Below are 15,751 nucleotides of genomic sequence, written 5' to 3'. Positions count from 1 at the left end.
TATTCTGTTGTAGCCATATGAAATCCAGAACTGAATTAAACACTGCATTCTGTTGTAGCCATATGAAATCCAGGCTCTGCTCTGTATTGTACCGCTCATTGGTCCGTAGAGAACATCTAACCTGATTGGTCCGTAGAGAACATCTAACCCGATTGGTCCGTAGAAAACATCTAACCCGATTGGTCCGTAGAGAACATCTAACCCGATTGGTCCGTAGAGAACATCTAACCCGATTGGTCCGTAGAGAACATCTAACCCGATTGGTCCGTAGAGAACATCTAACCCACCTGCACAGGTTACTTGTATGTTAATGAATCATTTACTAATAGCTCTGGATTTAAATCCCTCTCCCATCTTCATCTTCAGGTCTACAGACAGTCAGTGGTGTGAATAGACCAATGTGTTGTCCGATGAGTATGAATGACTGATCTGTTCATAACAGACTGACTGATCTGTTCATAACAGACTACTAACTAACTGATCTGTTCATAACAGACTAACTGACTGATCTGTTCATAACAGACTACTAACTGATCTGTTCATAACAGACTACTAACTAACTGATCTGTTCATAACAGACTAACTGACTGATCTGTTCATAACAGACTACTAACTGATCTGTTCATAACAGACTACTAACTGACTGATCTGTTCACAACAGACTAACTAACTGATCTGTTCATAACAGACTACTAACTAACTGATCTGTTCATAACATACTACTAACTGACTGATCTGTTCATAACAGACTACTAACTGACTGATCTGTTCATAACAGACTGACTGACCTGTTCATAACAGACTACTAACTGACTGATCTGTTCATAACAGACTAACTGACTGATCTGTTCATAACAGACTACTAACTGACTGATCTGTTCATAACAGACTGACTGACCTGTTCATAACAGACTACTAACTGACTGATCTGTTCATAACAGACTACTAACTGACTGATCTGTTCATAACAGACTAATAACTAACTGATCTGTTCATAACAGACTACTAACTGACTGATCTGTTCATAACAGACTACTAACTGATCTGTTCATAACAGACTACTAACTAACTGATCTGTTCATAACAGACTACTGACTGACTGATCTGTTCATAACATACTACTAACTGACTGATCTGTTCATAACAGACTGACTGATCTGTTCATAACAGACTGACTGATCTGTTCATAACACACTACTAACTGACTGATCTGTTCATAACAGACTACTGACTGACTGATCTGTTCATAACAGACTACTAACTGACTGATCTGTTCATAACAGACTACTAACTGATCTGTTCATAACAGACTACTGACTGACTGATCTGTTCATAACATACTACTAACTGACTGATCTGTTCATAACAGACTGACTGATCTGTTCATAACATACTACTAACTGACTGATCTGTTCATAACAGACTGACTGATCTGTTCACAACAGACTGACTGATCTGTTCATAACACACTACTAACTGACTGATCTGTTCATAACAGACTACTAACTGACTGATCTGTTCATAACAGACTAACTGACTGATCTGTTCATAACAGACTGACTGATCTGTTCATAACAGACTACTAACTGACTGATCTGTTCATAACACACTACTAACTGATCTGTTCATAACAGACTACTAACTGACTGATCTGTTCATAACAGACTACTAACTGACTGATCTGTTCATAACATACTACTAACTGACTGATCTGTTCATAACATACTACTAACTGACTGATCTGTTCATAACAGACTAACTGACTGATCTGTTCATAACAGACTGACTGACTGATCTGTTCATAACATACTACTAACTGACTGATCTGTTCATAACAGACTAACTGACTGATCTGTTCATAACAGACTGACTGATCTGTTCATAACAGACTACTAACTGACTGATCTGTTCATAACACACTACTAACTGACTGATCTGTTCATAACAGACTAACTGACTGATCTGTTCATAACGGACTACTAACTGACTGATCGGTTCATAACAGACTACTAACTAACTGATCTGTTCATAACAGACTAATTGACTGATCTGTTCATAACAGACTACTAACTAACTGATCTGTTCATAACAGACTGACTGACTGATCTGTTCATAACACACTACTAACTGACTGATCTGTTCATAACAGACTGACTGACTGATCTGTTCATAACATACTACTAACTGACTGACCTGTTCATAACAGACTACTAACTGACTGATCTGTTCATAACAGACTAACTGACTGATCTGTTCATAACAGACTACTAACTGATCTGTTCATAACAGACTACTAACTGACTGATCTGTTCATAACAGACTAACTGACTGATCTGTTCATAACAGACTACTAACTAACTGATCTGTTCATAACAGACTACTAACTGATCTGTTCATAACAGACTAACTGATCTGTTCTTAACAGACTACTAACTAACTGATCTGTTCATAACAGACTACTAACTGACTGATCGGTTCATAACAGACTAACTGATCTGTTCTTAACAGACTACTAACTAACTGATCTGTTCATAACACACTACTAACTGATCTGTTCATAACATACTATTAACTGATCTGTTCATAACATACTACTAACTGATCTGTTCATAACATACTACTAACTGATCTGTTCATAACACACTATTAACTGATCTGTTCATAACACACTACTAACTGATCTGTTCATAACACACTACTAACTGATCTGTTCATAACACACTACTAACTGATCTGTTCATAACACACTACTAACTGATCTGTTCATAACAGACTAACTGATCTGTTCATAACACACTACTGACTGATCTGTTCATAACAGACTAACTGATCTGTTCATAACAGACTAACTGATCTGTTCATAACACACTACTAACTGATCTGTTCATAACAGACTATTAACTATATATACATATATATATATATATTGATCTGTTCATAACACACTAACTAACTGATCTATTCATAACAGACTACTAACTAACTGATCTATTCATAACACTCTACTAACTCTACTAACTGATCTGTTCATAACACACTACTAACTGATCTGTTCATAACACACAACTAACTGATCTGTTCATAACACACTACTAACTGATCTGTTCATAACACACTACTAACTGATCTGTTCATAACAGACTACTAACTGACTGATCTGTTCATAACACACTACTAACTGATCTGTTCATAACACACAACTAACTGATCTGTTCATAACACACTACTAACTGATCTGTTCATAACACACTACTAACTGATCTGTTCATAACACACTACTAACTGATCTGTTCATAACACACAACTAACTGATCTGTTCATAACACACTACTAACTGATCTATTCATAACAGACTAAATGATTGCAAGTTTATAAACACAATATTTTACAAATGTGGACAACAGCAATGCATCATGTTTTATTGTCTATTCATCATTGCAAGATCCATGTTAATCAGTGTCTATGACTGCCGTGTGGGTATTACTAAAAACCTGATCTTGTATGAATTGGTTTTGAACCGACTCAGTCCATTCATCATGTGTTGTCAATGTGTTGTGTCCTAAGTGGGTTGGTTCAGAGGGTCTGTTTGTTGAACCAGAGATGTATGGGATGTGTTTGGATTTGTCTGACTGTGTTTGTCAGTTGACCTTCCCATGCACTGTGTCACCCCGTCCGAGCATTTCAGTAACCTGAGTATAAGTCAGACAACACATTGGGCAACTGCTAAATGACTTAAATGTAAATGTAAATGTGTTCACCAGTCCTGTCAATATTGCCTGTGTCGCAAACACTACTTTAAATACTTCTAAACAACGTTGTGCAAGAGTTGTTGTTCATCTTTTTGCTACTCTACTGAGTTCTAGAGTCCTGCAGGCTGATTGACGTCGAAGCTGTGTGGACATTTTCTTAGCTTTAAAGAGCAGCAAGTCATATCATATATTTAAAGGAACATTGGGCATCTTGTGTGCTTTCTTGCAAAGCGTTGTTGTTCCAGACACATACAGATTAGATGCAGCCAGAATCTTCCACATTACCTCTCTGTTCCACATGTGACATATGACAGACCTTGTTTCTGTCCTAGGTTATTTAGAGACCCACTTTAACTGATGACACATCCCTTTAAAGTTTAGAGGAAGTCTGTAGCCGTAGAAGGATGTCGGTGCCTTCAGGGAACGTGTGTGTCATGCTGTGACATGGATGAATAAAGATGGACTAGGCCGTCACTACTGCACCAAATGTCCAGAGCTTACCAGAGACATGACAGCTGGAACACAAACAGACATCGTCGCCTTCTGTCGGCGTCCCAAGAGACGTGTCGTGGTTGCTTCATTTCTTCATTCCAGGGGTGTGTTCTGCAAGGTTCTGTTGACAGGGGTGTGTTCTGCAAGGTGCTGTTGACAGGGGTGTGTTCTGCAAGGTGCTGTTGACAGGGGTGTGTTCTGCAAGGTTCTGTTGACAGGGGTGTCTTCTGCAAGGTGCTGTTGACAGGGGTGTGTTCTGCAAGGCGCTGTTGAAAGGCTTTACATGAGGAATCTCAATCTGTCGGGGTTAGTACGGTTCCTTCCTGTCTGTCTGGACATTTACTACTGAAATACCTCCATCCGTCTTACGGTTCCTTCCTGTCTGTCTGGACATTTACTACTGAAATACCTCCATTTGTCAAGGGACTGTCAGCACAGCCGTCATCATGAGACTGTCAGTACAGCCGTCATCATGGGACTGTCAGTACAGCCGTCATCATGGGACTGTCAGTACAGCCATCATCATGGGACTGTCAGTACCACCGTCATCATGGGACTGTCAGTACAGCCTTCATCATGGGACTGTCAGTACAGCTGTCATCATGGGACTGCCAGTACCACCGTCATCATGGGACTGTCAGTACAGCCATCATCATGGGACTGTCAGAACCACCGTCATCATGAGACTGCCAGTACAGCCGTCATCATGGGACTGTCAGTACCACCGTCATCATGGGACTGTCAGTACAGCCATCATCAACCCCATCCCCTGTGCTTCTCATGTCAGAGATATTATCAGAGATATTTCAGGGATGACTAAAGGGCTTGTGTCATTGATCCTCCTTGGAAACATATACAGCCTTCTATCTATATGACTGGATCATTGATCCTCCTTGGGAAACATATACAGTCCTCTATCTATATGACTGTGTCATTGATCCTCCTTAGGAAACATATACAGTCCTCTGTCTATATGACTGGATATATATCTTGTGCTGGGATTTTGAGTAGAAGTATCATCTGAAGCATAATACTAGTGTGGGGTTTTCTGATATGCTTGTAGGACTATGAATGGGCCATCTAGCAGAGCTCTTCAGCCCTCGTAGTGTTATTACTGAATGGGCCATCTAGCAGAGCTCTTCAGCCCTCGTAGTGTTATTACTGAATGGGCCATCTAGCAGAGCTCTTCAGCCCTCGTAGTGTTATTACTGAATGGGCCATCTAGCAGAGCTCTTCAGCCCTCGTAGTGTTATTACTGAATGGGCCATCTAGCAGAGCATGCTCTTTTGAAACTGGTATCCTCTTCCATACTCATAAAAATGTTCTCTGCTTACTGAATGGGCTGTCCCAGTGGTGAACAACCCTGGTAGTGTTATTACTGAATGTGCTGTCCCAGTGCTGAACAGCCCTGGTAGTGTTATTACTGAATGTGCTGTCCCAGTGCTGAACAACCCTGGTAGTGTTATTACTGAATGGGCTGTCCCAGTGCTGAACAACCCTCGTAGTGTTATTACTGAATGGCCTGTGCCAGTGCTGAACAGCCCTCGTAGTGTTATTACTGAATGGGCTGTCCCAGTGATGAACAGCCCTCGTAGTGTTATTACTGAATGGGCTGTCCCAGTGCTGAACAGCCCTGGTAGTGTTATTACTGAATGTGCTGTCCCAGTGCTGAACAACCCTGGTAGTGTTATTACTGAATGTGCTGTCCCAGTGCTGAACAGCCCTGGTAGTGTTATTACTGAATGGGCTGTCCCAGTGCTGAACAACCCTGGTAGTGTTATTACTGAATGTGCTGTCCCAGTGCTGAACAGCCCTGGTAGTGTTATTACTGAATGGGCTGTCCCAGTGCTGAACAGCCCTCGTAGTGTTATTACTGAATGTGCTGTCCCAGTGCTGAACAGCCCTGGTAGTGTTATTACTGAATGTGCTGTCCCAGTGATGAACAGCCCTCGTAGTGTTATTACTGAATGGGCTGTCCCATTACTGAATGGGCTGTGCCAGTGCTGAACAGCCCTGGTAGTGTTATTACTGAATGTGCTGTCCCAGTGCTGAACAGCCCTGGTAGTGTTATTACTGAATCTGCTGTCCCAGTGCTGAACAGCCCTGGTAGTGTTATTACTGAATGTGCTGCCCCAGTGCTGAACAGCCCTGGTAGTGTTATTACTGAATGTGCTGTCCCAGTGATGAACAGCCCTCGTAGTGTTATTACTGAATGGGCTGTCCCTTTACTGAATGGGCTGTGCCAGTGCTGAACAGCCCTGGTAGTGTTATTACTGAATGTGCTGTCCCAGTGCTGAACAGCCCTGGTAGTGTTATTACTGAATGTGCTGCCCCAGTGCTGAACAGCCCTGGTAGTGTTATTACTGAATGGGCTGTCCCAGTGCTGAACAGCCCTCGTAGTGTTATTACTGAATGGGCTGTCCCAGTGCTGAACAGCCCTGGTAGTGTTATTACTGAATGTGCTGCCCCAGTGCTGAACAGCCCTGGTAGTGTTATTACTGAATGTGCTGCCCCAGTGCTGAACAGCCCTGGTAGTGTTATTACTGAATGGGCTGTCCCAGTGCTGAACAGCCCTGGTAGTGTTATTACTGAATGGGCTGTCCCAGTGCTGAACAGCCCTGGTAGTGTTATTACTGAATGTGCTGCCCCAGTGCTGAACAGCCCTGGTAGTGTTATTACTGAATGGGCTGTCCCAGTGCTGAACAGCCCTCGTAGTGTTATTACTGAATGGGCTGTCTCAGTGCTAAATAGTATTATTCTGTGTTATGTGCATTCTGTTAATATCTCTACATCTGTCTGGATTAACATTCCTCCAGCGGCCAGAGGTCAGTGCACTAATTGTTCATGTCGTAGAGGGATTCCAACACTTTCTTCTGTCTGTTTTACGGGCCGTTGGGGGCTCAGGAGCGATCAGCCCTGTTAAGCAGGCGCCTCAAAGGCAGTCTTAACCCCTAAGTGGCACCTAGCAAGACCAGCAGAGTTTAAGAGCAGGTAACTGACATCATGTGGGCAGAGGTTGAAAAACAAGCTTCACTTTCAATCTGTAAATTATATTTCATATTGACATGACTTTCATATTATTTTATTATTTTGTCATTTGGGCTCCCGAGTGGCACAGCGGTCTAAGGCACTGCATCTCAGCACAAGACGCGTCACTACATTCCCTGGTTTGAATCCAGGCTGTATCACATCAGGCCGTGATTGGGAGTCCCATACGGCGGCACAATGTCCCAGAGTTGTCCGGATTTGGACGGGGTACAATTTGTTCTGAACTGACCTGTCTAGTTAAAGAAAGGTTAAATAATAAATACAAATTATTGTGGAAAAATTCTCATGGACAGATTAAAAGGCGATAGTCAAGGTTTGCATAGAGTTATGTGATTACAAGCAGCAGTAGTTCCTGGTTTGGGGTTTTTGTCGTTGATTATTTGGACGAATCAGGATTGGTGCATAAACTGGTGCTGTGATTTTCAACCCCATGTGCAGATAATACAAGTTTTCCACTAGATAACAAAGTCACAAAGTCAGAATTGTCTGTATCATAAAAATGTATGATAACAAAAATGTGCTTTTTGGCCGTGATAAACACGGGTGAAATTAGCGGAAGGGAGGGATATGGCCGAGTTTCTGTTTGCACAATTGTTAAAGCTGCAATATGTAACTTTTTGGGTAGACCTGACCAAATTCACATAGAATTGTGAGTTATAGATCTGTCATTCTCATTGAAAGCAAATCTAAGAAGAGGTAGATGTACGCTATTTCTATGCTTCCCGTGCTTTTACTTTCGGTTTTGAACACCAGCTTCAAACAGCTGAAAATACAATCATTTAGGTTTAAAGATCTACTACTGCTTGATTTGGCACATAAACTGATATCAGGAGAGCTATGAGAACTTTACAAACCAGGAAATGGTGGAACGACTCCTGCGTATTGCTCCTTTAACGGCATTCCCCACAGAAGTACTTCTGGGTAACCGAGATTAATTATTGTGTCAGATAGTCATCTTCGAGTTTAGTGGGTGGATAGTCCCTCTGTACAGTCAGTGAATGAGTAAGTTTTCCAATATGTTCCTTACACATGGAAGTTAAACTTGAAAAGGTAACACAAGTGGATGGTAGAATGACTGACTCTGTCTGCCACTGTGTTGCTGCTGATGACAGGCATCTGAGGGATCGGTGCATGTCAGGCCAGGGTAGGAAGTAAGAATAGCCTTCTGAGACACCATAGAGTAGGTCACAGATGAGACAAAATGTCATCACAGGGTCAGAGCCCACCCAGGCTGACACACACACACAGACAGACGGACGGACGGACGGACAAACATATGCTCACAAGCATGTGCACACATGCACACTGTAATACACACATACAGTTTGTTTGAGTAGGCAGCAGAAGACAACATATTCAACCATGCAGAGCAGCTGACCTCCTTTTGATGTCAAATATGGGACATCACAACACTGCTATGTCATTTAGGACAGTAAGCCTGGTAAATAGTATTATGATACGCCATAGTAGCAGCCACAGGGTCCACGGCTGTCAGGTGTAAAGATGTGTGCTTTATAGGGGCGACCTACAGTACTAGATAGTCTGTCTCTACATATGACATCACTGAATCCAGTTGTAAAAGGTTGATACGATTAGAATTAATCAAGAGAATTGACAGTATTTACATATTAGATGACATCATTTCCTCAAGTTCATGTAAACATTGATAGACTGTAATGTTTATAACATGTTTAGGACAGACCGTGCTGCAGGACAGAGGTTTCCCTTGATACCATGTATAACTCATACCCCATAGAGTCCCTGTTCACTTTTGGTGCTTCTGAAAAGATACCTCACTGAAAAGGTTCACTAGGCTCGGCTGGATTCTTCACTGAAAAGGTTCACTAGGCTCGGCTGGATTCTTCACTGAAAAGGTTCACTAGGCTTGGCTGGACTCCACACTGAAATGATTCACCTTGGCTTGTCTGGATTCTTCACTGAAAAGATTCACTGAGCTTGGCTGGATTCTTCACTGAAAAGGTTCACTAGGCTTGGCTGGACTCCTCATTGAAAAGGTTCACTAGGCTCGGCTGGATTCTTCACTGAAAAGGTTCACTAGGCTCGGCTGGATTCTTCACTGAAAAGGTTCACTAGGCTTGGATGGATTATTTACTTGAAAGGTTCACTAGGCTTGGCTGGATTCTTCACTGAAAAGGTTCACTAGGCTTGGCTGGACTCCTCATTGAAAAGGTTCACTAGGCTTGGCTGGATTCTTCACTGAAAAGGTTCACTAGGCTCGGCTGGATTCTTCACTGAAAAGGTTCACTAGGCTTGGCTGGACTCCTAACTGAAAAGGTTCACTAGGCTTGGCTGGATTCCTCACTGAAAAGGTTCACTAGGCTTGGCTGACATGACACGGGTCATTCTGTCCTTTGTTGTAGTGTCACGTTTATGTATCCTGTGGATTCTTCGCAACAGCTTTGTAATGGATGGTAAGTCACACTATGTTGTTTTAATCCAACCCAGTTAACCATGGTATCCTCAGGATTTAATCCAACCCAGTTAACCATGGTATCCTCAGGATTTAATCCAACCCAGTTAACCATGGTATCCTCAGGAATGAATCCAACCCAGTTAACCATGGTATCCTCAGGAATGAATCCAACCCAGTTAACCATGGTATCCTCAGGATTTAATCCAACCCAGTTAACCATGGTATCCTCAGGAATGAATCCAACCCAGTTAACCATGGTATCCTCTCTCTCCCCCCTCTCTCTCTCTTTATCTCTCTTTCCTCTCTCTTTCAATTTTCAATTTAAGGCTTTATTGGCATGGGAAACATATGTTTACATTGACAAAGCAAGATAATAAACAATACAAAATGAACAGTAAACATTACACAATGTTATAATGATGTGTAAATAGTTACAAAAGGGGAAACACCTCAAGCTGAACCTCGGCAAGACGGAGCTGCTCTTCCTCCCGGGGAAGGACTGCCCGTTCCATGATCTCGCCATCACGGTTGACAACTCCATTGTGTCCTCCTCCCAGAGCGCTAAGAACCTTGGCCTGATCCTGGACAACACCCTGTCGTTCTCAACTAACATCAAGGTGGTGGCCCGTTCCTGTAGGTTCATGCTCTACAACATCCGCAGAGTACGACCCTGCCTCACACAGGAAGCGGCGCAGGTCCTAATCCAGGCACTTGTCATCTCCTGTCTGGATTACTGCAACTCGCTGTTGGCTGGGCTCCCTGCCTGTGCCATTAAACCCCTACAACTCATCCAGAATGCTGCAGCCCGTCTGGTGTTCAACCTTCCCAAGTTCTCTCACGTCACCCCGCTCCTCCGCTCTCTCCACTGGCTTCCAGTTGAAGCTCGCATCCGCTACAAGACCATGGTGCTTGCCTACGGAGCTGTGAGGGGAACGGCACCTCAGTACCTCCATGCTCTGATCAGGCCCTACACCCAAACAAGGGCACTGCGTTCATCCACCTCTGGCCTGCTCGCCTCCCTACCACTGAGGAAGTACAGCTCCCGCTCAGCCCAGTCAAAACTGTTCGCTGCTCTGGCCCCCCAATGGTGGAACAAACTCCCTCACGACGCCAGGACTGCGGAGTCAATCACCACCTTCCGGAGACACCTGAAACCCCACCTCTTTAAGGAATACCTTGGATAGGATAAGTATCCCTCTCACCCGCCCCCCCCTTTAAGATTTAGATGCACTATTGTAAAGTGACTGTTCCACTGGATGTCTTAAGGTGAATGCACCAATTTGTAAGTCGCTCTGGATAAGAGCGTCTGCTAAATGACTTAAATGTAATGTAAATGAAATAAATAAACAGAAATATGGGTTGTATTTATAATGGTGTTTGTTCTTCACTGGTTGCCCTTTTCTAGTGGCAACAGGTCACATATCTTGCTGCTGTGATGTCACACTGTGGTATTTCACCCAGTAGATATGGGAGTTTATCTAAATTGGATTTGTTTTCAAATACTTTGTGGGTCTGTGTAATTTGAGGGAAATATGTGTCTCTAATATGGTCATACATTTGGCAGGAGGTTAGGAAGTGCAGTTCAGTTTCCACCTCATTTTGTGGGCAGTGAGCACATAGCCTGTCTTCTCTTGAGAGCCAGCTATGCCTTTTTCAATAGCAAGGCTATACTCACTGAGTCTGTACATAGTCAAGGATTTCCTTAATTTTGGGTCAGTCACAGTGGTCAGGTATTCTGCCGCTGTGTACTCTCTGTTAAGGGCCAAATAAATTATTTCCAATGTGTCAAGTAATTATCTTTTGGTTTTCTCATGATTTGGTTGGGTCTAATTCTGTTGCTAATTGTGTTGCTTTCCTGGGGCTTTGTGTTTGTGAACAGAATTTGGTGTTTGTCCCATTTTGTGAATTCTTGGTCGGAATTCTCCCTCTCTCTCTTCTCTCACTTTCTCTTTTCACACGATCCTGTCTATGTTTATGTGCTGTTTAAAATATATAAATACAATACAAATGTATTGAATAGAAATGTTTTCAGAGCAACATAAATCTGACGTTTTACTTAATGCTAAGAGGAATTCAGTAAGTCTGTGTACAGTCAGATGAAAGGACATTCACAGACTAAACATTCATCTAATATCACTGGCATTAATCCAGAGACCATTCAAGTAAGGACACTGAAATCTCCTTGCTTGTGTTACATAATGTTGAAATGTTGAGCACACGGACACAGTCAGAACTGACAAGCAACGCATATTAACGGGTGTATTTTCAACACCAGCTAACAGCTGCGGCAGTTTGCGACGGTGAACCTCTGCACAGTCAAGGCCAGAGTCAGTCACTCTCTCAACACACTGTCTTGATGGGTTGATAAATCCTTCAGGTTATACAGGCCAATAACATAGCATCATGGCTGCTATTCTCTATATGTGTTCAGTGTCCAAGAACAGGAAGCTCTTACATCCCCTGACAATCTATTTCTATGTGAACCTAGTTTATGTTCAGACTTTATGTAGGCATTCCTCTCTAGGTCTGTTCATGAAGGATCTATGTATTTGGTAAATGAATGCATGTCACTGAGAGTTTTTCCACTGGGGAAAGGAATATTTTGTCACACACAATCAGCAATTAAAGTTCATGAAGCTATTCAACTTGTGGTGATAAATGTTGCTAGTGGAAAGAGATCTAGAGAAACCATGTGTGGTCTGTAGGGCCCTAGTGGAATCTGAACCCTTTATAACAGATTTCAAAGAGCCAGCTAATAGTATATTTATTGGCGTTGCTCCTAAAGAGTTATCCCCACTAGAGGACAGTGATTATGTGGAACTGATTTAGGTTTGTGTAAGACAGTTTAATAAATTACAAATATGTTTCCATTCTAGCCTCTTCATTTTATTGGAGTGATTTTAAAATATGTGTAACAGTTAAATAATAACAAATAGCAATAGTCAAAATTGTAATAACCATTTTAGATCTTAAAAGTAAAAATATTGATATTGAAAAACATTTGTCATGTCTTGACAATAGTCCATGTACCATATGTGTAGATGTATACAATGGAAATGGGATGGATAAAGGTGAAGACCCTCCATCTTCCCAATTCCCCCTACATCTCTCTTGCACTGACGTTCCAATGGTTACGTATTATACACGCCTACAGAAACTCCCGAAACTGCAAGAGCGGCGTTCGTTCTCAGTAGTATGTCGATTCCATCGGGCTACACATCCACTCCTGAGCCCGAATGTTTATCTAGACTAACAAGTGGAATATTCTTCAGTTAATTTACCCACGAAGTTCGGGGGGCGTTTTATTTGGGTAAGTGTTGTTTTCAGAGATTGCGGTGCAGTATTTTTTTTATGATTCTTTAGGTTGAACACTGTGCACAATGAAATGAGACATGAGACATAAAAACAGCTGTGATCCACAAAAACAACTATTCTTATCTGCATATTTCTTACGCAACTATATTTCCAACAGACAAATCAGTGCGCGTTTCAGTTGGTTAGTAGTCAAATGTGAGTTGTTTGGAAACTTCGTACGTTTTACTTGCGGTGGTCACTGTACTATATAAAATACAATTAGCTCTCGTTTTAAACTATTTGAAACTGAGTTTTCTCAAATTCAGCAGATTATGAATTGTGACCATTCCATTATTTTAAGTGATCCCCATTCAAAGGGGATGAGATGGCAGAGCTGTCAGACTGATTTAGGGATACTTAAAGTAGTAACGTTAGCAGGTGCATGGCACAGGTTTAGGAACTGCAATGCCAGTGCAGCGCTGCCATATGTGCCTGGCCCATAAATAATCAACTGAGTGTAAATTTACTTATAGCTGCCTCAGCACAATGAAAGACAATCGACACACTGAGAAAGCAGAGAGCAGGAATTCTTCTCTCAGATTTAACAGTTGGCCATATTATTGTATGTTATTGTATTGTAGCTAAATGAGGTTTGATAGTGCTGAAATCGGTCAGATATGTGGAAGGGCAAGGCCGGGATGGGAAGCAGTCTTCCACAGCTGTGTGGTAGGCCTACATTAAACAAGTGAGGTACACTACAGTGTTAAGTGGTGTTATTATGGCTATAGGAATGACAGGGCCTCAAACACGACAGGCTGCCCTGAGGCTTCTACCATCAGCAGGTTCACTACAACCATACTGTAGAATTACTACTGTCCAGGTGTGCAGAGAGAGTCCTCACACTGACATCACTGTACACATATGTTCCTGCAGTCCACTGTCAGATTCTTTCTGTTGCAAACATTTTTTTTAAAATCCTGTTTTTGCTTTGTGGTTATGGGGTATTGTGTGCAGATTGATGATGAGGGAGGGGGGGGGGGGTGGAAAAAACGATTTAATCCATTTTGGAATACGGCTGTAATGTAATAAAATGTGGAGAAAGTCAAGTGGTCTGAATACTTTCCGAATGCAGTGTGTTTGGCATTTTCTCAGGAAGTCTGTCTGGCCTAGAAATACATCTGCATGTGTTCTCAATTTAGCTTCAATTCCAGTCTGTATTTTCCCAACTACTTAAAAAGATGCATCATGGCGTCATGCTATAACTGTAAAATAAATAGGTACTGGGAAGCATTCTAAACAAGTTGTTTCCCAGAATTCCTTTTAAACTCAGTCAAGTAAAAACATGTCTATTTGTGGTCTGGCCCGGTCATCACAGAGGCAGTCTGTCTGTGTGTGAGAGTGTGGAACGGGGTGTGAGTGTGGAACGGGGTGTGAGTGTGGAACGGGGTGTGAGTGTGGCTGTTGTGAGTCTTGTAATTTAGATTTTTTTTTAGAAGCCTCCTTTCCTTAATATGTAGAAGTCAGTGGTCTCTCCTTCTCTCTCTCCTTCTCCCTCTCCTTCTCTCTCTCCTTCTCCCTCTCCTCTCCCTCTCCTTCTCTCTCTCCTTCTCCCTCTCCTCTCCCTCTCCTTCTCTCTCTCCTTCTCTCTCTCCTCTCCCTCTCCTTCTCTCTCTCGCTCTATCTTTCACCGAAAAAGCCATGCAACAGAAATTCCATTTGTACAGCACCCTAACTGGGGAGGGACATCCTCTGGCCCCTGTAGTCCAAAGCGGGCCTCTCTCTTACAAATCACTTAATTAGAGATGGAAGTAGTGGAGCCACAGGGTCAGGAAGAAGAGAGGTCAGAGGTCCAGAGAGGCCAGAGAGGCCAGAGGTCCAGAGGTCCAGAGGTCCAGAGGTCCAGAGGTCCAGGGGTCCAGAGGTCCAGAGGTCCAGAGGTCCAGAGGTCCAGGGGTCCAGGGGTCCAGAGGTCCAGGGGTCCAGAGGTCCAGAGGTCCAGAGGTCCAGAGGTCCAGAGGTCCAGAGGTCCAGAACCTGCTGTGTGTCAATCCGTCCGCTGGTCCATTCATTGCTCCATATCCTCACACCACCTGTCTGCCTGTCTACACCAACCTCAGCACCCAGCATTAAGGCCTAGATTCAATCAGATCAAGCATTAACCGGTGATAGCCGACACCCGCATAGCTGATGTTTTGGTGTCGGAGGTGTCAGAGGTGTCAAATCAGTGAGCAGCTACTCTTGATCAATGTCACGAAGCCACACCCGTCCCACTCACGTTACAAGTTCAGAATGAGAAAGTGTAGGCTATATCTCAAATGTAAAATCCTTAATCAATACAAGGCTTTCTATCAGCCTAATCAAGATGTAGATTACATCTCACATTCCAGTGTTCAAACAAGGCTGCATGGGATTTCTCTTAATAATCCGACTCCGTGTAGCCAATGGCAATGCCCACTTGATGTATAATGCCAGGAAGCACTTGTGGATCTGACAGCTCTAACACAGTTCCAACTCTGACACTGCCAAAACAACCGCAATGTGGATGTAGGCTAAAGCGGATCTGATTGAATTGAGCCCTAAATCAGCTTGACATCATAAAGGAATGTTCTAGGTCATCATAAAGCATGATCAAGAATGTTCTAGGTCATCATAAAGGAATGTTCTAGGTCATCATAAAGGAATGTTCTAGGTCATCATAAAGGAATGTTCTAGGTCATCATAAAGCATGATCAAG

Source organism: Oncorhynchus gorbuscha, unplaced genomic scaffold (genome assembly GCF_021184085.1).
Source record: "Oncorhynchus gorbuscha isolate QuinsamMale2020 ecotype Even-year unplaced genomic scaffold, OgorEven_v1.0 Un_scaffold_3500, whole genome shotgun sequence".
Classification (NCBI taxonomy): Eukaryota; Metazoa; Chordata; class Actinopteri; order Salmoniformes; family Salmonidae; genus Oncorhynchus; species Oncorhynchus gorbuscha.
This window is presented reverse-complemented; position numbering follows the sequence as displayed.